Genomic DNA, 27,416 nt, shown 5'->3' on the forward strand with positions numbered 1-27,416 from the left:
TCACTAACTTAGAGATTCAAATATAATCTCTTGGCACATAACCTAAAGAACTTTACTTGAAAAGGGAAATAACTCTACATTTTTTTAGTTCAAAAATAACTTTTTTGAACTATAACATCGTCATTCCCAAAAGACTTCCCGTTCTCCTCTTCACCTAAACGAGTGGCCACGTCATGTGCACCTGAGGGGTGAACCCATTTTTGGCAGAGCCTGAGAACCCTCACTAACAGATTTAACAACATCTGTATTTTGAACCTGTTACCCCACAAGGTAAAGAACCCAGATCTCGTCATACCTGAAAGAGAAGTTTACAGTCAGAGACAGTGTGTTGTGTAACGAAATATTTTAAAAGGTTTATTTGAAACAGGTAAGGTACACCCCCAAGAACAGGAGGTGGGCTGGTCCGAGGGAGGGAGAGTGATGGTTTCTGTCTCCCCTTTCTCTGATGCCCTCACTTAGAGGTGGTCTTTTGACTGATCGACAGCTCTCGTCCCTGAAGTGCTTAGTCATGTTTGGCCCCTTTGCATATGTCCTTACCCATGACGCACACACAAAAGCCCGTGGAGGCGGGCTAAACTGCAACGTTAATTATAATACACTGAGCATTGGGTCGGGTCTGGTTAAGTTCTTTCTGCTGCCACACAGTCATGGCTGTCAGGTTCTAACTGGTTCCTTGCTGGTGTCATTTAGAAGTTGAGTCCTTTTACGCTGGAGGCAGGCACAATGCCACCTTCCAGACCACCCTCCCTCTCCTCCATCCATCTGCCTGGTGCCCCCACTCATCTACCCACCTAACCCATGGATCCAACAATCCCATGGAATTAGAACACCATGGGGCAAGCAAAACATTCTTTTCAGGAGGGAAAATACAGCTCCCCAAGTACAGGCACTAAACTTCCAAAACTTATTTTTGGGGTAAACTCCTACCACCTTAAAAATAAGGATCATATTCTGAGCCTATTTACTTCTTTGAGCATTATTTTCTTAATAATTGTCTGTGATTCCAGACTTCAGGAGACAAAAGCAGAAACAGGAGGTAGGGGGAGAGGTTGCTTTTTGGTGTCCACACTGATAAGAGGCAAGACAGCACAGAGAAGTGCAGGAAACTGCAAAGAGCAGAGATCAAGAATTTAAAATGGAAGGGGCCTTCCTACCTCATTCCGTTTTGTTACTTGTTTGTTTTTGTTTGTTTTTTTATCATTCTGTTTTAAAGTCTTCCCTGTACTATAGCGTGGAATAGTAATCCAGGTTCCTAATGATAACACTGAGTAATCAGTGCAGTGAACATACACTGATAGATGCCCTGTATTCAGCATCACAGTTTATATTCAGCCCAGCACATTTTCGGGCACAGACTATAGGATTTCAACTCTTATATGTTGAATAATACTGTGAAAATAAACTTCGCAGAAAGACAACGGAAATTAAGTACATTGTATTGTGATTTTTTTTTTATGGGACCATTTCAAGAGAAGGCTATAAGAAAGTTTAAAAGACATCAAGAATAAAGCAAGTGAGCTGGTAACTGAGAGTTAAAAAAAAGGATGAAAAAGCCATTAAAGATTATAGGAAAAGGTCGAGAATATAGAGCTTTGAAAAATGCAGAGGTAACATAATGTAGCAGCAGAAATCCTGGATCTTCTGAAACTCACAGATTAAAGATTTAAGAAGGCTGTAAATGAGGTAGAGGTAGTATTTGATATAGAAAATGATTAAGATATAAATAAGAATCTCAGCGCAGGCAAGACACTGGTAAGGGCGTATATTAGACGTGTTCGAGGGTGCATGACAGATGAGAAGGCAGAGGAGGAGAGAGTAGGTGCAAGTCCAGGAGAACTTAACTATCGGGGGCCTTGGGAGCCATATAAAATGAGAACTTTCGGAGGAAAAAGAGCAAACCCAAACTGCCATTTAGCATAACTAGAAAGTAGACTGCATTCTTTAAAGAATGAAGAATGAATTGACATAAAAGAGTAACAGATTCAAACTGAAGAACTGAAGAAGATAGTCTAGGTTTGAAACCAGCAGAATTGTTAAATACTGTCATCAGAATTACACCAGGAAATCCAAGCTCAGGCTTAATTGCGCCAGTGAAGGAAGTACTTAATGAGTTAAGACTGAGAAATATTTTGAAAATTATGGAAAAATGCACCCAAAAAAGGGTGCTGTGCATAGAGAAGGACATTCATAAAGTGGCCTAAGCAGCACCTTGTTCTTGGTGACTCAGCTTCTGGTAAGTTCCCTCTCTTTGCTCTTCTAATTAAAATGTGTTCACAAAAGGGAAGGATACTTAAGAACTCTGACAAAATTTGGAGAATACATTGCAATCACTCTTGCTTTACTGATAAGAATTATTTTTCCAGATCTTCTCATTAATTATAAACACAGAAATCATTGTACCTGGTGCTTTACGATAAATATTCAAGCAACCAAAGCTGTAAAATATAATCTGGCAATTCAAGTGATTTATTACCACAGCATAATGCTTGAGACATTCCTAGTAACTGAAAACCTGAAATATTTCAAGTGAAATATTTAAAGAAATGAAGATGTCTTTAAACTAAAGAAAACCAAGTTGAGGAGGGTAGATTCTTCTTCACTTCCTCACACACATTCAAACTGAAGAACTGAAGAAGAAGATAGTCTAGGTTTGAAACCAGCAGAATTGTTAAATACTGTCATCAGAATTACACCACGAAATCCAAGCTCAGGCTTAATTGCGCCAGTGAAGGAAGTACTTAACAAGTATCATCAAATTAACCCTTTACCATATTCCATTATGTAAGTAGCACAACTTTGTATAATGCTATGGATTTAATAAGACCAGGAGAAAACAAAAACTGGTTGCTCACTGGATTACTTACAGCCCTTATAAGAAACAGACTTGGTACATTTTTTCACCATAACTCTGTCCTTTTATGATGCCTAAATATGTTATTAAATGATGCCTGTGTGTAGAACATTGTCCTAAGAAACAAAAATGAGCAATTGAGTAGTAAGATGAACATTTTAAAATATGACTTTTTCCTCCAAAAAGATGCTATTCAATTACATGTAACTTGCAAGACATTCAGAACTTTGTGGTGTTCAATTAACTGTCTCGAATGGAAAAGGTTGATAACACAAGAAAGCATAGACTATTTCAAAATTCATATATATTTTGTCTTCGTTTTTGAAAGGAGATATAGCTGATCTGGTCATTCTTCTCTAGTTAAAAGAAAATAACGTAGCCAGGCATAATTTTGCAGGAGGTTATAATCAAAGTGCACTGGAATTTAAAGACTTAATTTTACCCAGCACATTTCTTGACTACAGAGGGAAAGGTAACCACCCCACCTCTATACATAGAAAGAAAGTCTTGGGAGAGTCACAGTGTGAGGTGCATTTTCCATATGGTGTGATTTAAATAGCGTGGAACTGACCACAGAACAGATAGGTCAAAGGAATGGATGAAGTCAAGCCTGCTCGGGACTGTGAAGTTTCAATTCACTGTGCACGTTTCTCTGAAGTGAACACTGCAAAGAGTCAGCCTGCAGGCCAGCGCTCCTTGACCTGCCCAGTTTGGTTCTGCTCTGCATTTTCCAGCATTTAAAAGTGGAAGATGTCACCTGCAAGTCCAGATTCGTAGATTCTCTTTAAAACCAGACCTCGTAACGAGGGATCCGCATTCCCTGCCTCTTTGCATAGGGTACTTCCTCACATCGTCTCAGCTCAAATTCTTACTGTCTCTCCAACACAGAGAGAGTGCCAGTCGTTCTGAAACATCACACCGGCCTACACCCATTTACGTCACCTGCCTGACGACACATCAGTGTCTGAAGCTCACTCTCAGGTCCTAGAGGACCAAGCCTGTGCCGCCATATTTCTGGTCCCTCAGTCAAGTCCTGAAGTCCCAGCCAAAAAGTCATCCCTTAGTGCTTGGGGTAACGGCAGAGACCTTCTCTCTGTTTTTCCACTATGGATGTCCGCTGGGATGTATCTAAGCTGGATTTACTTTCTTTCAGCAGCCTTTCAGTTAGCGTGTGGTTTCACGTGTTTAATATCTTTATGTTCTGCATTAGACTAGATTCCTTTTAGATTTATGTTTTGGGGGAAGGAGGGATGCAATTAGGTTTATTTTAATTTATTTATCTAAGTTATTTAATTAATTTAATTTTTAATGGAGATACTGGGGATTGAACCCAGGACCTCACGCATGCTAAGTATGCATTCTACCACTGAGCTATACCCTCCCCGCTAGATTCACATTTTAATGCATTCATTCTCTCTTGAATTTTCTTAGTCTGGAGGTTATCACATATGTTTAGATTTTATTTCAAAGTCTGTATTTTTCTTTTCAACATTTTCAAGTGTTTCTTTTCCCTAACTATTTGCTATGTAACGTCTGTGTGCTCTGTATCATGATTTCTTGCTCTTTTTAATCCCTCATGGAGGGTCCTAAACATACTTATTTTAATGTAATTTTCACAGTGTTCTGTTGTTTTTCATTTTTTCTGGAATGAATTCATCTCCTGATGGTTTTGTTTTCTCTTCTTGGTTGTCTTTCCTAGCTTATTCTTTTCCTCATATGTTTGGAACTTCGATTTGCGTGTTGTTCCTGCCTGTTAGTGTGTTCTCTTGTTTTCTTGCTGTCTCCCTCCCCCCTCCTCCTCCCTCCACCCCCATCCCCTCCTCCCGTTCACAACATTTACTCCTTCTCCAGTTAACAGTTTCCGAGTGCTTTCACTTAGTTCTCTCCCCACACTGACTCACAGATCTGAAATGAATTCTCGTTATAATAGTTTAGGGCTCCTGTTCAAATGTCATTGGGATTATCTCAGCTCTGGTCATTGACACAAAGAGCCTACACTCTGGCTGCAAGGCTGTTTGTTTCTCTGACCTTCCTTAGAAGCAACAGTCAATGGTAGTTTTTTCTAACATTCCTCTTACAGGCAGGGCTATCTGACATAAGCGCCTAATTTCAAGCAGTGCACTGGGTTTGGTTCCTGCTTTGATGGGAAGGGGCATCGTTCATTGTATGATCCCCTGAAGAGGGAGATAAAGATCTCAGGAGTACTTGCCTACCACTGCCACTGGGTTCAGCTCCAACTCCCATTTGTCTTTTTGTTTCATATCTGATCCATAAAATGATGGTTTTGTGTTGAGCTCAGTGAGACCTTATTTTTTTTTTTTTTTTTTTTTTTCTTTTCTAAAATGTGTCATTGCTGTGAGCCTGAAGTCGAGGGCTTGTCTCTAAGAGAAGGTAACAGAGCTTCTTACCTGGAAATTTTCTCATACCTCTCTCACTTTCTAACCAGACACCCTCCCTTCCCCTCTCTCTTCCCCTCTTCCCCTCCCTCTTTAAAACACATGGAATCGCCCAGCTGTAATCAGCAAAGCCTGCTTCTTCGCCCATTTCCCCTCTAAACATCTCATTTACCTTCTTTGATCTTAGCTGGAACTTTGAGGAAACTTGAAACTGCTTTCTGGCAGCCATTTCAAATGAAAACCTTTCTCTTTCACATCCCAATTAGCTCAAGATAAAGGATTCGACTTCCTTGCTCTCTGTTGCCACATCTGAAGTATTTCTCCTCTATCTTCTTTGAATACTTCCAGCTCCTTTACGACAGCTTGTCCCTGTCTTGCCTCATTATTATCGTATGGCGTCTCCTGTGTAGATGTCATCTAGTTTCTCCCCGTAAGTCATTGAGGTCTCCCTCCCTCAGTTTTCCCCGTTCAGTCACAGCTGCATTAGAGCAGTCATCTAACCAGGTTTTGTTCCTGCATCTTTGGTTAGGGCAGCAGTTCTCAAATATTGTGTCCTCAGGACCCCTTCTACACTCTTAAAAATTTCCGAGAACCTCAATGTTGATGTGCGTGACAAGGATCAGTATTACCATACTAAAACCCAAAATGGAGACATTATGAAAATCTACAAAATATTTAAAACCTTTAAAAATAATAAACTGATTACATGTCAACATAAAAAATTTTGGTGAAAATTAGCTATATTTCTCAAAGACACACTTAGTGAGAAGAGTGATCTATCACATTACATTTTTGCACTGGCTGGCTTAGGGAGAGCACGCTAGATTTTCGTTTCTGCCTCTGAATTCAGCGTTGCAATGTGGTCTTTTACTTGAAGTTCCAAAAGAGACTGCGGCCTCACGTAGCTGTGGCCTTGGAAAAGGGAAGAGGATTTTAACTGCCTTTTTAGCTAATTTTGGATTTTCTTCCTTGACACAATGCTAAATCTTGACAAAAAGTAATTTCTTCAGTGCTGTGCAACATAGAAACTGAAACCATATCAGTGAGCTGCTTGTACTCTGTTACACTGGAATCCACGCATCTGCTTTGTACTTGAATGAATCTTTGACCCATGATGACATTGTAACACGCATTGGTCATTTGGAAAATATTGAGTGACTGATTTATGCAGCTCTTACAAATATTGACCATTTCATTACACAGTATTAAATATACTTATTATTGTAACTATTGATCTCAAAAGAAAAGTCTTTGAGCAGCGAGAAGCTGTTACCTCTCACAGTTGTGCGTGTTAGTATGCCAAAATTTAATTTTCACGTAGAAACTCAAGTTGTGTCACTGGTAATACTTACTGACAGTTGTTTTCCGCTGACTCATCACGCTTTATTTTCAGTACATTGTCCTCCAAATACCCAAGTCTGTGTAACCGTAGTTTGCCTGTTTGTCATTCTTTCAGATAAAACTGGTGTTCTCCACGAACACTGGCTAATTTTAGCTCACAGCTCAACCCATCACACGTGTGTTCCTCAAGACCACATCATACTTCAGGATGGAGCTGGCACACGTTATGTGTAATTCCCGTTTTGTCACACAGACTATTAAAAAGGCCTATATTCATGAGCTGACAATACAATCAATTTTCTGCCTCATCAAGGACATTCTTAAAAGAAACCGGCATTTCCTTTTCACTGCAAGTGTGTGATGGTGAAAAACAGGAGGACAACTGGCACAGGCTGATGCCGCTGCCTTGATTCATGCTAACATGCTAGCCATCTACCTGTCATTGCTTTTACACCATCATTGCCAGTGTCGACGCAGTGAAAACGGCGAGTGATGCCTCAGCGTTACTGTGACAGGTGGAAACGTCTCAGGAACCCTCAGGACCCAGGCACCACACCTGAAGCGCTGGCCTAATGCAGGGGCTGCCTGGTGCTGGTTGCATACTCAAAGAATGTGGAGAGCTTTTGAAAAATACCTATGCTCAGATCCCAAGCCAGACCAGCGCAATCAGAACCAGGGAGCGCGGGAGCAGGCATCAGTGTTTTTTAAAAGCTTCCTCGGTGTGTCTACTATCAGCCACGCTGAGAAACTTGAATCTGGTCTCAATGGTATTTGAACTTGTTTTCAAATCTGTGTTCCTTCTTTTTTGTTTTATGATTCTGACTTTGCCCAAGTTATTTGATGTGCTATGATACTTACCTATCACTCTTCTCGATCATTCAAATCTTATATTCTGGAAGAAAGCTTTTCAAACTTTAAATTAAAACGGTGATCAAGATAAAGCATTCAGGGAGAGGGTATAGCTCAAATGGTAGAGTGCGTGCTCAGCATGCAGGGGGTCCTGGGTTCAACCCCCAGTACTTCCTCTAAAAATAAATACCTTACCCCCCCAAAAAAAATTTTTACATAAAGCATTCAGGAACTATCACCTAACTTGTGCAATTAATTGATGATTGTTTTTTACTGTACTCATTTTGTTAAATTTTTTTATTAAAAAACATCAAAATAAAAAGCTCTCCTCCATTTTTTTTTCTTAAAAAAAATCAGGGGACTAGGTTGGAGTCAAAGTATAGATTTAACTCATTCTCTTGTAGTTACTTACATAATGGGAATGATGTTCAAAAAACTATTCTCTCAGAGGAAGAGTATCTGAATCACACAGAAGATTACACATTGCCCTCTGTGCTGTACCCAGAGAAGTACTAGCACAATTTTAAAATATATCTAACAGTGGTTAAATTTTTAAATGTTTTCTTCTTAGTTCATTATAATACTTTATATTGAAGCCATTTGGTTTATTGGAGATTTATTCTACTCTTTCCTTTGGGTTTTAAAATGATTATTGATCACTCCGTGAACTTTTTCTTGGGAAAGAATCCACCATTTTTTTTTTTGTATTTGCTAATAAGCAACAAAGAAAATCATATTGCAATTTATTAACTTCCATCTTATACATAGTACTTAGCCTGATTTTGAATTTCTCTGGACAGACTACTCTGGCATCAGTGGACAGAGTTAAGCTTGCTGGCAGAAATTACACGACAGGTCTCTCTAGTGACAGAATTTCCTAATAAATATTAGGCCATAAAGCAAAAGTTAACAGTGTTATAAAAATAAGTTTTCTGCTTGTGACATGTTTTCTTAATGAAAAATGTAAAACTTTTAAGATAACCTATTGTTTTTTATGCTAACCCTTCCACCTTGGACCACACTCTTTTTTCCTTTCCTTAAAACAATAAACGAGGTTGAGAGTTTCAGATAACCAATGACACCAAGAAGCTAATGGCAAAAATCCATGAATCCAGCTTGTGGGCCACGGGGCACTAGCCCTCTAGCGTGGTTGATAAAACTCCTTCCAGAATATCGTTTGAACACTTTACTAGATGGAACTTAAGATGGGAATTGGAGGGAAAAAAGTATTTCTCTTCCTTTACATGGACTGTCGTTCTGAACTATTATCAAGCTGTCTGACATAACACCAAAGACCGAGTGATGCTCAGAGTCTGAAAGAGAAGGAGAGAATTCCTGCAGGTCAGAAGAAGAGGATAATGATTTTTTAAGAATCTATCAAGAGACTGATGACATGAAGAGAAATTTCAGGCAAGCAAAAGAAACGGCTAGAAATAACCGTCTCAGGCTTTGCTGGTCTTCTGCCCTTGTCCTTCAGAGCCACCACAGGGAACAGCTTCGCAGCCTTATTGCCCGTGAAGCAGTTACAATCTCCATGAAAATTTGCTAAATTGACTCTCTGGAAGCTTTTGGACAAATAGCACAAGGTCAGGCCTTGAGGTCTCACTGGCTTAACGATAGTTATTCTTTTCACTCTCTTCTCTTTTAAATGATCATTGTTTCAAATAAAGTATTTACTTAAATTATCAGTACATCAAACTTCTATGAAACAGGGAACTACTGGTAAACAAGTCCAGTCGCAGTGCTCCCTTCAGAGACCAGGCTTATCTGGAACTGCAGTCCTGATTGTGTTCCTACTGGGCCACCGAGATGCAGCTTCTCAGCAGAGTGAATTTGAGCTCAGGACACTTTTATCTGTGACAGGGCCTCGTGCCACTTTGGGAATATCTTGGGGGAAAAAGTTACATCTGCATATAAGTTTGTATTTTGTTGCCTTTTCTTCCTTGCAGAGGGTTACCTTACTATTCATTAACCTGTCAGATTATTTGGTTACTATCTGTTTCAGTCATTTCTATTTAATTTTTCACCTCCACTCTTCGTGTTAACTGAGCAAGTGTGACATTACTCTACAGATTTCTTATTCGAAGCATCCTGGCTTATTTCCATTTTTACAAGCCCTTTTTCCCCTCCTGGCCCCTTCCTCCCTTCCCCACCCCCCCACCCCACCCCTGCTCGCTAGTTCTCATCCTTATTTCAGAATCACAGGGAAGGGTTGTAGATTTCTGACCTTCCTTCCGTGCTTACCGTGTCCCAGGCTTGGATGTACATACATTTCTTCTTCATTTTCACAATCATACCCTGAAGTAGATTATCATTTCCCCCAGTTTGCAGGTGTGGTACCTCAAGCTTAGAAAGAACACGTGAATTGACCAGGTTAGTAGGTGGCAGAGTTGTAGATGGAACCAACCTGCAGTGCCTCTCTCCCTGTGAAATGAGATTCCCAACCCTCTGTCTGTGAGCCTGCCTCTAACCAGAGCCCCAGAGTGTCCTTCCTTTAAAAAGGAAGTTAATATTAGGTTTTTTTTAACTCATATAAATGATATTAACCTCAAAAGAATTGAACTGTATTCCAAATAGCACAAGCTTCCCTTAATGGCCCCTTCCAGGGCTATTATCTATATTTTTATCCAAAGCCATCTTGAAGTCATTTATGTTTTTTATACTCAGCATTTCACAGAGTAGAATTTTCAGACGTTTATCATTCATCCTGTTAGACTGCTCCTCCTTTTAGACCTTCAGGGGTTCTCCACTCATCCCTCTTCTCTGGCATTCCACGGACTTGCTGCCTGCATCTGGGTTCACTCCCTCTCCTCCTCTTACAGCACCGGCCTTCGTCATCTCTCGTCTCAGCCTTGACTTCTCAGGGTTGTAATTGTTAGTCTGTTACTGCACTGCTGACCCTCCTCCTTGATATCTTTAATTGCCCTCCTTTGGATCCTTTTCCCATCGGCTGTGTTCTTCTGAAAGAAGAGATCAAATGGATTTCACAAATTATTTCTGATCTGAAAGCTTTGTTTGGGAACTACTGTGAAGGATGGATTGAAGAAAGGACACGAATCCGAAAGTCTCAAAGCTCTGCTAATACCTAAGAGGTGATGAGGTCGTGCTGGGGGAGAAAACTGGCTGTTATGCGAGGAATGTAAGTTAATGAAAGGAACTTCAGTTAAGACACAACTCTTAGCATTTGCCCCCTATATGGCCTTGAGCTAATCACTGAAGGTCTTGGGGCTTAATCCTTTTACTTGAGGGAGGAGAGCTATCATATCTGCCTAACCTGTTGTTTTGAGCGTTAGAGGAAATATATTCATTTAGATTTATAGGAAGTACTTTAAAAGTTGTCATTATGACAATCTAGATTTGGGCAGTTTGGTTAAAAAGGGAGATACAGGGAATGAAGCAGACGAGAATGAAAAAGAACGAGATGTTTAGCCGGAGAGACTGGGGTCGTTATTAACACACCATGAATGATTTCAGGACTTCTAGGTTTCTAGTTTGTCCCTAACCTGCCACACTGTACGGGACTTGGATTCTCATTTGGAAAAATTAACCATCTTTGAAAAGACAGAGTTTTGATAATACTGGAGTATTATTTGTCAGATAACTTGTGCTGTGAGCTTCTCTGTGTAAGAAGCTGGGGAAGAGGGACAGTGACTGGCAGAGAAAAAAAAACAAAAACAAAAAGTTCCAAGCTGGGCAGAGGTAGGAGGAGGAGAGACGGGGGTGGAAGGTGGAAGATGGTTTTTTTATTCATAGCTTACCCTTTTCTTCGGTTTACTCCATGGGGTTTTCAACTAGTGTACAGATTTCCTGCTGATTATTGATTCTGCTTTACAATACCTGCATTTTATCCTAGTTTGTTTCCTAAAGTTGAGAAATCAAGTGATAGATCTTTTTTTAAAAAGTGTTCGCTGTCCAAGAATTCATTGATTGCTAGTATATTATGGCTTAATTCACAGGTGCTTCCAGCGAGGATTTCTGTTCACGTCTCAGGTTCAAGGCTCTCACTCTTTATCCTTCCCTAAATTATTCTTGCCCAAAGGAGAGATTTTACCAATAGAGCAGCAGGGTAAAGTCTACATTATAAACAATCGCTGTGTTTTAAAATTTCCATTTCTCCCTATCACTACTCATACGTCTAGCTTAGAATAATCTATCCTTGTTGAATTTCTGTAATATATTTCATTGCCATTTAAAAATATATATGTTAGATAGACTAACACCAAGTACATACTTTCCACAGTAAGATTTCAACACCAGATGCTTTCTGCTTTTCCCTGTATGATGCTGTTCCTCTCCGTCTCTCTGTGTTCTTCCTATAGATTTTGTAACCTGCAATGCTCTGCATCCTTTTTATCTTCCAAGCATCTGACATTCAAATTACATCTAGGCTTTCCCTTGCTCGTGAAACATCCTTCAGTGTGCTTTCATTAGGGCTTTTAACACGTGTTTTGAGGAATTGATGCTGCCTGACTTGGCTTTTCTGTTTCCTCCCACAGTTCAATGGACCAATATAATAAGCAATTTCATCCTTCCTGTTTTCCTTAAATACGCTACAAAATGTCCTCATTATTTGTAACTGAGCCTTGGAATCTTAAAATATTAAATTTTTTTTAAAAGTTGAGGATTCCCAGAATTTTTAATTCAAGAATCATTTCCCTATATTTAATTGATTTTATCAGAAGCTAAATTGAATCTTGTTTCAGACGAAGTTCACCTTTCTTTAATTAGTATAGTGAGCACATAGATTCCCTGAAGATATATGCAGTAAAACTTTGGGTTGCATTTATTTTGGATTGCGTTTATTAAGTGGTGTCTTAAGAAACAGCATTCAGAAGTCTTGGGTTTAGTTCTTCAGTCTGTTAACCAGAATTGGCCATCAGCCTCTCCAGTGGCACGGTACCTTCTCTGGGCCACCGAAATCCTTTGGTCAAATGGCCCCTGTTCCCTGTGTCACCGCCGTTGTCGTCTGACACATCTGCATCTGGTAGGGAAATCACATCCTTCAGTTTTCACCATTATTGTAATTCTAATTGTTTGTAATTCTACAGTTCTTCCTATTACATAACTATTTCAGAATTCCCTTCCTTAATTAACATTGAAGCAACAGCTAGAAGGTAAGTCATATCGAAAATACCTGTGTTCTTCCTTGTCATCTGGAGGTCCACCTCCCTCTCCTGTTCCCCCGGCAAGCCCGAGAGAGTGCATGTGCTTCTGATTCTCTCAGTCAATCAATCTCAGAGTGAAAAGCATGCCATGTCATTCTGAGACAAACAGACAATGTCCCATAATGAAAAACTGTTCAGGTATTCCCAAGTTTAAGACCTTAGACCATAACCATCATAAAGCTTGATTTTTATAACTGACCTGTTTTGGCTATTATCAGGGTAAACGTACTTTTGATGAACATTCGTGATTGTTGAAAATGGAGGAAAAAAAGAGGGGAGCAGCAGCAGAAGACCTCTGAGAGACAGAAGCCCACCAAAGCTGCACACACAAGGCGCTGCCTGCAAGGATTCAGCTAAGCACAGGTAGGGAGACACAAGGATGCACTTCTCAGTTTGCTTCTTCCTTACTCTCCGGACTCTCCTCTGATCTATTTGGAGGATTTGTTCTGAAAGGTCTGGACTGGCTGTGGGGCCCTGTTACAGTTCATTGGGTATTTGAACTAATCATCACTGTACAGATACATCCTGGGAGGAATTACTCATATTTCACAATATACGGAATACTTTATTTTAATGAAACAACTGGTAACCAATGTAAAGAATTATTTAATATTAGCAGGTTTCTTTCAGAAAAAGAAGACATTGGTATGAGTTAGAATTTTCCAAGTACTTTTCATACAACAGTTAGGATGCTGGTGAGACATAAAGAAATGTGTTTGGTAAGGTGGTGAGTTTGATAAGGTGGTGGTTCTAGGCAAGAGGGACCCCTCAAGCAGAGGCACAGAGATCGGGCTTCCATGGTGTGTGTGCAGAGGGCTGGAAGAAAACCCACTTGATTGGATGGAGGCCATAATTTGAGGACCGTAAGAAATTATATAGTGGAAGGGCAGATTGATATAAGATGTTGAGCGTGAAATGAGACATTGAGATGAGATCCAATCATTTGAGGAACTAGATCTAACCCTATAGAAAATTACTGAAGCATTTTAGTAGAGATGTGTCTTATAAAGGATAGTCTATAAGCAATGTACTATATAGGTTGAAACAGGAAAAAATGAGAGCATTTGCAGTAAATTGGTCATGAGGTTGATAATATGGGTCTAGGCTCGAGCAGCTACTCTGGGAATAAAAATAAAGAGGGTGAGGTGCACTACAAGGGAAAAGTCAAGTACACTGGGTGTCTGCTGTGGAGCCAAGAAGTTTGGAAAGAGATAATGCTAAGGAAATAAACAATCCCCAATATCATGTTTAATGCATTGTTTTTCCTCCTTAATTCTCAATATAAGTTTTACAGTTGGGGTAAAACTGAAATGAAAAAAAATTACACTGGATCCTCCTGGGGAACAGAATAGGACTGAAGAGTCAATAGTTTTAAGGCATGGATCTGTTGTGATTCTGTGACTCAAGATCTCACTTGTAAAACTTGATCTATGATCCTGTTTGCTTGTGTATTGACTAGCATTTTTTTCTGACTTATATATTAAAGCCAAAACACAATAAACTTTAACAAGTGGGATTTCAAATGTCATTAGCGCTAGTTCATTAGTTCCATCAAATGTTTTTCATTCCAATGAAAAGCAGAAGCAGTGTTCTATTTTGCCTTTGCTGCATTCGTTTAGGGCAAAGTCCCTGTTTTCCAGTTTTTTTCTTCTAGTGTTAGAACACAGCATGTCATCCCCTCTTTCAGAACATTTCCTGTGACCGACTTTCTAACAAGGACCTCTATGACTGCTGCTCCTGGAGGGGAGAACTGGTTTTAGGTAGAGCCCAGGCTTGAAGAGGAATTATTTTGTTGCCTGAAAGACTGGATTTCCTTAGAAAACAATTTTTTTTCCTCTAAAATACTTTTCAGTCACTCATTTATCTGATACTTCACTGGGTAAGAGGGCTTAATAGCCACCTGCTTGCTGTCTTATTATTTCATGTCAATGTAAGTATAGGCAGGAAACATAATTATATCCCTAGATCCATTGCTACCATCTTGACCAACAGTAAGGGCAGCACTACAACAGTGCTTGTGTTCTGACTCTCCCAAAATCATTCTCGAGTGCAGAGCTGCCTTAAAACCTGCTTCTTCTTTCCATTTACTCTTCTAAGCTTAATTGAACAAAGTCTGCGTTTAGGTATTGAAAATGCTACATATAAATGTGCTATACAGGGAGATTTCGAAACTTGTGGATCTGTTTCACTACCTTTGAACACTGATCTTATTTGGAATGTGATAATAGTTAACACTCATACAGCACTTACTGTGTCCCAGGGGCCATTCTAAATAGTTCCAAAACGTTGACTCCTTTGATCCACACAGGAACCCTGTTTTATTATCCCTGTTTTCCAGATGAAGAAACTGAAGCCCAGAGAGGTGAAATAACTTTTCCAAGCAAAGCTTTAGAAGCAAGATTTTGAAGCCCGGCATTTGTTTGCAAGAATCCTGGAGAGGTTTATCCCAGGGCAGGAACACCAGCACCACTGAGTAGTAAGGAGACAGCTGCAGGGTGAGTGCAGGGAGATCCGACTCCAGGCACAGCGTCCGCAACCTGGTCAGAGGCTCTGAGTGGCCCAGAAGCAAGAAGGCTGACCCTCAGGGGACCACGTGGGTCTGTGACATACACACATTTGAGGCATCCCGAACTGGTGATTCACAGAGCATCCCCATAGGGTCATCTTGAGGTGTCTCCGTGTACCCAGGGGAGCTTTGACGACCTGGGAATCAAAGGACACTAAGAGTTATTGAAAGGGAATTCGTCACCAGGCAGCCAGAATGGGGCTCAGAGACTAATTTAAGTTTGTCTTCAAGTAAACAACGCTCCTTAGCACACAGGGGTTTGTGGATTCAAACTTACACTCACTTGAGTGGAATCAACTTTAGAGCCACATACAACCCACTTTTCCACCACCTGCTTGTAAAAGATCCCCAAAACTATAAAGCGGAGCAAAAATCACCAATAGTTCCCTAGGAGGCAGCGCACGTGTCATACGTCCACAGTTCCCAGCGTCTCTACATCATCACTGTCCTCAAAGCTAGACTTTGAGGAATCAACCCAACCAGGTTTATTTTTAAATTGAAAGTGCCATATGTTAACAACATTAAAAAGCAACCGTGTGTCTCCCCAGGGAACTAACTCCCATGACGGTATCTATTTTTACATATCATCTTTCACTCGCATAATTTTACATATTTACAGCCGTATCTTGTAGACTGTCCCATCTCTTTCTCAAAGCCCATGAATGTTAATTCAGCAAAGTATCTTCTAAACTTGAGAATACCTGAGAAAAATATGATTTGCATGCTCTTCAGTTCTTAGACTGATAACTTTTTGCCCCTTTCTGTCACTGCCATATGTTTTCTTTCCTGAAATACCTTGGCTTCTCCAAATAACCTGGGCTTTTGAAATAGCTCAGACTTACTCTGATCAAATAACCAAACCAGCAGATTCCCCTTCGGCATTGTCACGGTTGCTCCTCCTCTGTTTGTTAGTAACTGGATGAAAAGAGGACCAGGTTGGAATCCTCTCTTCACCTGCTTTTAGGAGTTTGTGGGTAAATTGACCAACCTTATATAGTTTGCATTAAAATGTGACAACCATTTTAAATATTAATTTTAAAAATACCAACCCTATCTACCTTACAAGGTCGTTGTGAGGATCAAATTATCCAAATCTGTGGGAACACTTCAAAAAATTCAACACAGGACACAAATGTCAACTGTTGCATACGACCAAGTTACATATCTTAAATGTAGTTGCATTGGCTTTTGCCAACTATCATTTCTAAGCAGCTAAACTGGATTTAAGAAATGATTGATACATGGAGTGACCTGTCGTGTGTGGGTCCCATTGTCTGGAAAATGGCGTATCAACTACAGAGCATCTTGCAAGAGGCAATATTACAATTTACAGCTTAGCACCGTCAGTTAAAGGGAATACTTTAAATCCAACTAGGTGAGCTGTCTTTCTACTCAGTCTTAGAAAAAGGTACTGAACTGTCATTGAGAAAAACCTTAGTATAAACTTCATAGATGTCTACTCCATTATCTTTTTTATCATTTATGCAGAAGTCACGTTTCACTCACAGAAAAGCACAGGACTGACCACGGAGCAACAGGAGTTACAAAGAGCAAGCTTTGTGGTCCTGTTTTCTCTCTTTGGAATTATCGTTTCCTTCTGTTGTTACTCTGCGTGGACCTGACTGGTTTTAGAATGGCCTCTTCTTAATCAAAATTTTTATTTTGAACATAAAAGTAAATTGAGCAGTTCTCTTATCTTAAAATTACTTGATGGAATCACTTAGAATTTATTTTACCTCTAAGGGAATGAATTGGTTTAGCAGGGTTTTTTTTTTCAGTTTTATTAGAAAATTTATCATAAACTTATGTGAGAGATATTTGGCTCACATTAAGTCAAAGGATTATATGCCAGCTATATTTCAATAAAATTTTAAAAAATATTTTCTTTCATGAAATCAGAGGGGGAAAGTGCCTTTAGAGACTGTGGTGGTTAAAAATGAAAAGCCACAAGTCATTTGTCACTTCTGACATAGAAAGGATCTTGGGACAGCTCTAACGAACAGTGTCATGGAAGAGGGGCCATGGTTTCCCAGGCCAGATCGTAAACGGTCGTGCCTTCTGCCACGTTCTTTGAGATGCCTTCTTTGAGGGAAGTCGGACGTCATGGAAGAGGTCCTGTTGCACGGAGACAACACATATTGGAGAGGCATCTTTGAGGAGATCCAGAGAGACAGCCCCAGCTCAGCTCCCGGCCAATGGCCGGTCTCCGGTGCAGACACGTGAGTGACCCTCGGGGACACCTTGCCCCAGGGGACTGCAGCCCCAGCTGACATCTGAACCATGCCGGCCTCAGAGTCCCTCGGTCACACCTGCCCAGCCCAGCCTTTCCCAAACCCCTGACCCACAAAGTCGTGAGCAAAATAAAATAAAACACCTCCAGGTTTGGGGATCATTTTCCACTCAGCCTTGTTAACTAGAACAATAGCGCCCAAATTAATTTATGTGACTCTTGGGTAGTTGGTAAGGCTAATGTACAATTTCAAACAACCCAAGTTCCTCCTGCTGGTTTTATCATTCATTATGCAAGTGTCACTTTAATGCCTTGGTGCCTTTGTCTATAAAATGAGAGTATCTCTTAGAGTTATTATAAAGTTCAAATGAGAATACATGTAAAAGCCATTTCGGAAGGGAGCACATGTAAAGCGTTCTCCTCATATACTAGACTTAACCAATAAGTAAAAATTATAATGCCAATAACTTATAATAGAGATGTTCCATTAGTTTCTCCTACAAATCAAATTTTCAAAGAGATTTTTAAGGTATTTTCTTATTTTCCATAATAATCTTCATTGCTGGACTGAAGGAGTAAAGGAAGACAAAGTCCATAAAAGCACATGCCCATTTAGAGTTTCGTTTTCTTTCCCTTCTTATTGTGATACTCCTCAGCGTGATGTATTATGGGCTTTAGGGGTGATTTGTTCTCATCATAAAAATTTCCTTCAGGATTATTAGGGCCTGTTGTGGGATGCTTAGGACTGTCTGAAAGTCATTTATCATTCAGAAGTTATGATAAAACCACTGTCAGGCAGCTTCTCGACACTGACATATTTGCACTTCTGGAAGACAACGTAGTGAAAGAACGTGGGGGGAGCGACCTTGATGCTGTCACGTTGTACTGTTGTGATAAATTATCATCAAGGCTAGAACTCCTTAACATCAATCCTATCAAGAATCAACTGCTACGATGTCTGAAAAGCTGCACTCCCACATTTTATTTCTGACGATTTTTCCCTCCGAGCGTAAGTGAGCTGTTTCTGGCGAGCATGGTTGTGGATGGGCATCGGAGTGTACTTTCAAATCACTGACATTTACTAAGTAAGGCCTTTCAAGAGATGAAGGCTGCCTGCTTCAGACTGTATTTCTGGGACTTCTCCATGTATTAGCTAGACTTCCTTTGCTGCACCAAGAGGAGACTTGCTGTACAAAGAAACTGAGCTGCCCCCTGAATGAGCCTCAGGGGTCTGAAAGGCTGCTTCAAATGGAACATTGTGCTTCTCTGTCTCAACAGGTGACCGGTATTTACCATTTTCTAGAGTCACAGGTTACACAGGACCAAGCAGAGATGCCCTGATCTTCCATCATTCCAGTGATACCACCTAGCTTACACTCACGTACGTGCTGACGGCGCAGTGAGTCTGTACCGCAGATGCCGGTGAGCATGCCTCCTCTTTCTGAAAACAATAAAGAAAATAACAAAGTCATCCTTTAGTGCATATGTAAGTAGTCAAGAGTAGCGTCTTGGCTGTCACCTAAGATACAGCTCTGCTATTTGAAAGCGGGAACAAAATAGTACAAAGTACTTTTGAATTACAGACAAGAAAAAAATACTTCTTCCTTGTTCCTGCCAAGACAAACATTTAGAATAAACTTTTGCTAAAGAAAACTTTCTACATAGCCCAAAACATGTTTTTGTCTTTTTCAGATTAACATTGAGAGTGCCAAGAGAGTTTGAAAGGAACCATAATTATTATTGGAAGACCGAAAGGAAAGACGATTATCTTAACAGGAGAAATATGCCTGAGTATGAGTGGTAACTGGATGGCTTTTTTTTTTTTTTAATTCAAAAAATGCCTAGGGCATATGCTGCATTATATTTACTGCAACATTTGCATGGAGGTTGCCAGAACTCACAGAAATGCTTTTAGTTGTACATCATTTTGAAACTCTGTATGTATAAAGATGATTGTGATCATTATGGGCCAGTTTTGGTAATTACTATTCACTGAAAAGTATCAAACCCCCTGTTTTCCACGCCTGGCTCCACCCAACATTCAGATCTGGTTTCTAAGTCATCACCTCCGAGAGAATCTTTCTGATCAACCAGCCTAAATCTGCATCCAGACCCTACCGTCAGTCTGAGAAGATCTCATTGTTGTGTTTGTTTATTGATAAATTCTCCATCCCCTCCCCCCACCCCTACCTACAGAGATTACTGGGGAGGAACCTTGTCTGTTTCTTCATAGCTCTGCCTCCTGGGCATGGAACAGTGTCTGAGACAGAAAATCCAAGAAGTAATCAAAGAATAAATGGGTCATTGTTATACTGTTTTGAGGCCCCAGCTGGGTGCTGTGCTTTCAGATTTCTTACCACCCACAGGGTTCTTGGTCGTTGTGACTGTTCCCAGCAGTGCACTGGCAAAATTAAGTTTTCTTGAAACTCATGGATCACAAGTAAAATCGTGACTTGGCTAAACAGGAAGAAGGCCCCTTCATATTTCCGTTCAGAGTTACAGTGCTTTCCTCTTTCTTGTGATATTGCTTCTCTTGAGTTGATACTTGGTTTTAATTCTTTTCCTGAGGAGAGAGAGAGAGAAAGGCATTCCTGACCACTCTTGGATACCTGAGCAGTTCACCCAGTTCCTAAACCATCTTCCTCTCAGCCTCCCCTTCCACTGCATCACACAGCCTCCAGCAACTTGTGTGTCATGTCTGCTGACGACCTTGTTACACAAATGGACGCACATGTTGTGTGTGTAACATGTGTTGCCTTTATTTTGGTCTCATAAATACATAGAAAGTAATGATCAGGGCACGGAGAGAACACAGAACTATGGAATCTCACTCTTTAAAAGCAAATATTAATTTTATAAGGACAATTCCAGAAAAACAAACCAAACTTCTCTATTTAGTGATTGGACTAGGACCCATGGAATCTGAGTTATATCAAATTTTGGATTATTTGAGCCACATCAAGTTTTAAATCAGTCAAGCTTTCTGAACTGGGGCAGAATTCTAGTAAATGTTCCAGGGAAAAATACACACACATCCCTCTCATCATTAGCTCCAGAAGAATTCTGTATTTTTGTTTCTGGTATCATTTCTAACACAGATCATACTCCCATTCACGCAACTCCCTCAGCTGTTCCTGAATTTCTGCTCTTTTCAAATTTTCTGCAGAAGTAGATCTCCTCAAGGAAAAATCAGGGCACTAGCAAGTGCTGTTAAGCACAGGAGGTGACCAAGGACGGAGCCACACATTTGCAAGTTGCAGGGTGTGATTCTCCCCGTAGGTAACGGTCTGTTACCTTCTGTGTCCCTAGGGTTCTCCTAATTCCTCTTGCAGATCCAGCCCGGTTACTCAGAGCCTGAGGTGTGCTGTGAAGGACAGAGAAGGGTGTATTTAGGGGGAAATGTCGGCTACAGGAAAGGCTACTTGGCGTTGGTAAGTCTTCATTGCTCTGCGAGCTTCAATTCTTTTCCCTATTTATCTATGTTGCAGTTTTTCTCAGGTCTGTTTCTGTTAAAAGACGAACCAGTTTTCTTACTCTGTTTTCCTTTTCCTTCTTATCCAGTTCCATCTCCCATTTCTGTTCACTAAACGTAAAGCAACAACATTACTGTATGGTCTTTTGGCTCCAGTAAAGGCCGTGTTGATTGCTCATTAGTTTGAAAAGACTGGGTTGCAAATAAGGGAGACCTCTTGAGAATGATTAGGGCAGTTTTCTGTGTCTGGCAATGCCGACATGTTGAGTTGAAGAAAACTGAGGACCAGAGGTAATTGTTTCTGACCAAGTAAGTACTAAGAGGAAGTCAAGACAGGAACTCTCAACTGAGAGTGTTGCATTTTTCATGGAAATGCCAGTAATCAACTAAATGAGAGTTAGGACCTAAGGCTATTTATGTGTGCAGGAATTCTGTCACTAAAGGAAAAAATATACTCAACATGTTGCTGAAAATGATTCACAGGTTTCTGTTTTTGATGGAAAAAGATGAATAAGTCCAAAAATCAGCACCCCTGTCTGGTAGAAGCTGTGACCCACTGTAGCAGTTCAGACACATTTACTGTCTCTAGTTTCCGTTCTGTGAAGAACTGAAAGAGCCCAGCTTAAACCACAAAGCCTCGCGTAAGGGTTTCATATCATGCACCCTGATATCACACACAGACACAGCGATACAACCTACAGGGCAAAAACTCACATTGAACACCCAGCCGCCACTTTCTGCCGAGTCCGTATGAATAGCCACCGAGTTCCCTTTTTAATCTTACCTCTGTGAGCAGTTCCTTCATCTTACAAAGTTTTGAGTGATGCGTCCTGGCCTCAGAAATATGGATAGCTTCTTGTATTTTAAGTATGATTCAGATTCCCTCAGTGTGGTAAAAAGATAAAGGTGATACCGCAGGAAAGACAGGAAAAGTTGTACATTTGAAAAGCAATAATCAGCTTATAACACAGGGAAGTGCATTCAGTATCTTGTAACAACCTATGATGGAAAAGAATCTGGAAAGAATATATGTATTCATATATATAACTGAGTGACTTTGCCATACACCTAAAACTAACACACCACTGTGAAATCAACTATACTTCAATTAAAATAATAATAACACATCCGAAACTAGTAAATGTTACGTTATATGTTAATTATAAAAAAATAATAAGGAGAAGCTATTACGAAACAAATGCAGAACTAAAAGAAAACAGAAGTCAGCTTTACCAGATGACCAGAAACTGTTCCTTGTATTGAAAGGTTTCGAATGAATCACAGGTACCTAGGCCTTCTTTCACTAATTCACAACACTAAAAAATATAAATGTGAGGACATACATTTTCACTAGATTTATCCAATCACTGTCTCAAATCTCTCTCCCTGCGGCAGTGAGAACCTGGTCTTTCTGGGATATGATCTACTGTCTGACAATAAGAAAAAACGGTGAAGGATTCAAGGGCCATGAAGAAGACCTTCCAATATAACTCTCAAATGTAGAATCAAATCAAGGAGAACATTTCGTTGACTTTCTCCATTTATGTCTTTTCTAAAAACAAAAGTTGACTTTTGCATCATCATCTTAGCAAATTTGGCAGGAAAAAAAAATCCAATTCAGTTATTTCAAAGGAATTCTACCTGTTTTTAAAAAAAGGAAGTTCTTGGAGACCCATCAATGACAAGAAATATTTTTCAAGCCCTCCCTCAAACACTGTCACATTTACCAGGTGACATTTTCTTCTACTTCACATAACTTACCTGACACAGTAGCATATCAGCAATATACTACAGGGAAGATAATTGGAATCAAGAAAGCTAATCCACCTTTCTGCTTCAACTGTCAGAGGGGGAGGAAAAAAACGAAGTCACAGCAAATACTTTTAAAAGCACAACAGTGGAATGTCAATTTCCTGACTCAGCAACCGAAACAAAAACGGCAAATCTATTCACAAAGCCGTAGAACTTGCCACATCTGGTATTCGGTGGCATAATGTGCTTTCATGGCTAACTTGAATGGCAGTTGTAGGAAGGACAGATGTGATAAACCCCTCACCCCACCCTCCAAGTAAGGCTGTGATGCACTGCATGTACGTACACTGTTCGATAAATTCCGCCGAGTTAAAGCATAAATCTAGTACTTTGGTCTAATAGAGCAGAAGTTTCAGGAAAGTGATTTCCAGTGTAAGAAAGGACGGTGATTTCCAAATCTTGTAGAAACCAATGTCACTTGGCCACAAAGTTCATCAGGGAGCAAAACGGACCCAGGCAAGATCTTAACACCATGGTATTCACGCACTCCCCGCCCATCCCTTATGCCGTAAGCAAAGATTCCCGCACGTTAGACCAAAACAAGCACGCTGATTTCAGAAACTTCCCTGCGAGGAAGACAAAAAAAAAATCTGACTTGATGACTGTTTTATTCCTATTTATGTCATATCAAGAAGTAAATCTTTGAAGGTATAATTATTTTGCCAAGGACAATTCCCAGAAGATGTTTTTTCTTCCTCCATCCGTCTGTCTGTCTCTCTGGAAAGGAATTCCCTGACTTAGGGACATCTACCTGCCTTACCAAGGGACATGCTGTTTCAAAAGTTGGAGGGCATTCTCTCATGGGAGAGAAAATATCTAACTATCCCCTGGGCTAGCAGCCCCTGGATAAAGAAGTTCCTTTCCTGGAAGGTGGCGGAAGGTGGCAGTGGGGCAAGACCGACAGCCAGCTGCCGGGCAGCAGAGACCCCTCACTTTCCCTCCATCCCACCACGGCCGCCTCCGACCTGTGCAGAACACCCGAGCGCGAGTTACTGCGGACTGCTCCACCGCCTGTCACATCTTACTACTTAATTGTCGTGTACCGATAGCAACAGAAACCACTTCTCGGTCACTAATAAATATGTTTATTGTGAAAATTTTAATGTAATTAATTCTGCCTCTAACTTCAAGCTTAAGAGAGCAAGATCCATGTGCCTACAGGTACCACCATGAGGAGTAATAAACCTACTTTTCCTCTGCCCTTTAAACTTGAAACCTCCCTAGGGGAAGGGTTCAGCTCAGTGGTAGAGTGCATGCTTAGCATGCATAAGGTCCCAGGTTCAATCCCCAGTCCCTCCATTAAAAACAAACAAGCAAACCTAATCACGTCCCCCACAAGCAAAAGAATAGTAATAATTTAAAAAATCACCCTTATGGACCTCCTTAGCTACTGTAGAATCCTGTACTCCTGCAGAATTCCTTTATGACCAGGTCCAACATTGTTCCATGTAAGAGTTTTATTGCTTCTTTTTTTCTTTTATATGAAAATATCTGTTGATTTCCTACTAAGTTTAAGCATTACACTTGAAACAGGGGAGTCAATACCTAACACAGAAATAATTTTCTGTCTTATCATCCAGTGTCAGATCTGAGCCCTAACCTTTTGGGCTCTGGAAATGCGATTTCTTCCCTAAGATACCAGCCGTGGATGCTCTTGGCCTGCTTTCACTTCTGTAAGTAGTTCCTTCATTAACGCCTCTCCACTGCACTAACATGGGGTTAAATGCAGTATCTTCCTGGGATCCAGACTAATACGGCCTTCAAATTAAAAATATAACAAAATTTATATCTCTTAAAAGTTGTGTGTCAAAATTCTGAATGCCTTCTAAGATTTAGAGCCGTCTCCAGGTCCTCAACCTCTCTGCATTGTCAAGGCTTCCATCCTACCTAAAGATGTGAATTCCATCCTCCCTTACTTCCCCAGGATTTATTGCTTCTCTACCCTGCATTTCTCACTTTGCCCTTTCTACTAGATCTTCCTCGTTGGCTTTGAACGTGCCCAGGTCCTTCCCATCTGAGGGGAGAGGAGCCGACCCCGGGCCCTTCCCTCTCCCCTCCAGGTATTGCTGCCCTCTCTCCACAGGCACCTTTATTAAACAACTGAAGTTTATTTTTCTTCATCTTCCTCTTCCCTCGCCTCCGGTCATCTTTCGCTCAGTCCATCTGGCTTCTGCTCCAAGTGCCTCTTAGTATCTGTCTCCATGGAAGTCAGGGGGGATTTCTGTGACCCTGAATTCAGTGGATAGAACTGCTTTCCCAACACTCTTTTTGAAACACAGTCTGCTTTCCTTTGGACAAGTGTAAGGAGAAAAACAAAGTAAGAGGCTTCATTGTCCCTGTTGAAACTAAACGTTTCCTCCCTCCTTTTTGTCAGAGCATTTACTTTAGAAAACTTGTAAGCGCTTCCTCCTTCCTTTGAAATGTATATAAATCTTTTTGAACGCTGGATAGAACTTTGGTCAGTTTAATGACCCAGAAATGTCTTCAGGAAGGACCTGGCAACCATCTCTTGGAAATGGAACGTCGAGCGACACAGCGCCCCGTCTCCAGGGCCGTGTAGGACGGTGGGAGCCCAGCGTTTGTGGGCGTCTTGCTCCAAGTTGAAAAAGCACCTCCTGTCAAAAAGGTATAAGTTTGTTTTTCCTCTGGATAAAGCCAGTTTGCTAGCACAAACGGTCACCCTCATGACAAAGGTAAGTTTGGGATGAACTCTCTGTGACCAATGGTGAGGTCTGCTTGTTCATCTTGAGAGCACACGTGAGACGTGTTGTCTCCGCCTGGCTGTTGTCGGAAAGGCTGGTCTCCTGCACGGTCTCGCAGCCTCCGCTCACCACCAGGGGGGCGGCCCTGGGCCTGGAGCACCTCCTTCCCAAGAGACCAGGAGTGCACGCGCCCCTGGTGGGCTTATCTCCTTGTGTGGAAATACTTCCCTTGTTTCAGGTTCCGTAAGTGCTCTTTTGTCTTTACTTGAACCACTTGTGTGTGTGTGTGTGTGTGTGTGTGTTACCAAGAAACGTTTTATTTGGCTTGCACTAGTAGCTTTTTGTTAATTGAACAAAATCATGTTTTGTTTTTGCCACTTAAACATTACTACACAGTCCTATTCTGAAAGATAAATGTCCATTAAAAACAAAGCAAAAATTAAAATTCACAACCTTAATTGCCTAAATCTGTCATTTAAAGGAGGTTTAAAGGAAAAGGGGGGCTAGTGTAGGAGGGGCTTTCTTACAAGCTTTTCCACGTGTCACATTTTCTCCTTAAAACAAAGGTGAAATAGCTTAAACAGAAATATTCATGAAAGGGAACTTTACAGAATTGTCAACAATATTGAGACAACTTCGAATAAAGACAGAAGAGCACTTTATGGAACCTGTGGCCAACCCCACGTGCCATGTGGCCAGCCCCCCTGGGACATCCGTCCTCCTCAGGGAGGGGCCAGGCTCCTGCAGTGCATCAGGAGAGGGGTGCCCATAGGTGAACTGCCCTGTGTCGGCACCACCAAAGATGCAGCAGGCGGAGTGCCAGGCCTTCTGTTCCTCGTGGCCAGCCTTGTGACCATCTCTGCTCACTTCCATATTGTGGCATCTCTCCCTGGGCTTGGTGAACTGTGCAGGGCATCCTGCTGTCCTGGGGTTGATGGCTGGTGCCCTCTGCTCAACAGCTGTGCGCCAGGGTGTGCTCTGTGTCTTTGCAGCCTCTTAGCAGATTGCCTGGGATGCCAATCACATTCTGTCCTAACGCTAATTCTGCAAAAGAAGGATTTTCTTTCTCTGCTATCTTTCTGGTGAAGATTTCTGGGTTGGGGGAAGATTTTGTTCTCATTTCCCTAGTGTTGGTTATCATGGACCCTCCTCTTCTGCCATTCTGTGCAAGGCCATCCTGCTTTCCGGCAATTACATATTCCTCACTGCAAAATGATTTTCCAACATGTGAGTTTCCAACTTGTGACTCAGATGACATTAAAGCCAAGGTCTTCTCTGTCCCCTTGCCACTTGCTTAAAATACTTCAGTGACTCTTAAGATAAAAGTTAAAAGCAGTAAGACAGCAAACAAAGGTCCGCAACCTTGGACATCACCTTGCTCCATGGTCTCTGTCCCCAGCCGTACTGATCTTCCGGTTCCTCAAGTGCACCATACACCCCAAGTCTGGAAAAGTCTCTGCTCCCCAGCACCCCCACCCCACTTTGCCTAATTAACCCCAACTCACCATTTGATGCTGACTTAGGTATCACGTCTTTGGAGGAAGCTTAGCTGCCATTGGCTAGGTCAGATCTCCCTGGCATTGTTTGGAGAGCATTGTATGTGGTGACTTCGGTAACCCCACCGCAGGTTCTGTTGGGGAATTATTTGATCGCTGTGCCTTCTCCATTTGACAGCAAGCTCCAAGAGAGCTCTTTTGTTTTTTTAACTTAGATGACAGTTGCTTATCTGCTACTGTGTAAGAAGTCAACACAAAACTTAGTGGTTTAAAACAGAAATGAAACTTTTTCTGTAAAGGGTCATAGGGTTAATAATTTAGAGATTTCTAAATTATTACAATCACTCCACTCTGCCCTTGTAGTACAAAGGCAGCTGTCGACAACACACAGGAGCGTGGCTGTGCTCCAATTCCATTATTGACAGGCACCAACATTTTGAACTTCATAGAATTTTCTTGTGTCAAAAAATATGATTGTTATTTTGAGTTTCTTCCACCATTTAATAATGTAAGATCCATTCCTAGCTCACAGACCA

At 41.0% G+C, this 27,416-nt stretch overlaps 1 long non-coding RNA gene across 1 annotated transcript in view; it reads left to right on the forward strand.

The window, feature by feature from the left end:
- LOC141575130 (uncharacterized) overlaps positions 1-27,416 on the forward strand; it is a 43,751-nt gene that overhangs the window by 8,482 nt on the left and 7,853 nt on the right. The window contains exons 2-8 of the long non-coding RNA XR_012502488.1: positions 12,821-12,965; positions 14,941-17,387; positions 18,677-18,820; positions 19,091-19,198; positions 20,731-20,829; positions 24,263-24,355; positions 25,171-25,308. This is a non-coding gene — a long non-coding RNA (uncharacterized LOC141575130). The remainder of the gene's footprint in view (positions 1-12,820; positions 12,966-14,940; positions 17,388-18,676; positions 18,821-19,090; positions 19,199-20,730; positions 20,830-24,262; positions 24,356-25,170; positions 25,309-27,416) is intronic.

This window comes from Camelus bactrianus, chromosome 26 (genome assembly GCF_048773025.1).
Source record: "Camelus bactrianus isolate YW-2024 breed Bactrian camel chromosome 26, ASM4877302v1, whole genome shotgun sequence".
NCBI lineage: Eukaryota > Metazoa > Chordata > Mammalia > Artiodactyla > Camelidae > Camelus > Camelus bactrianus.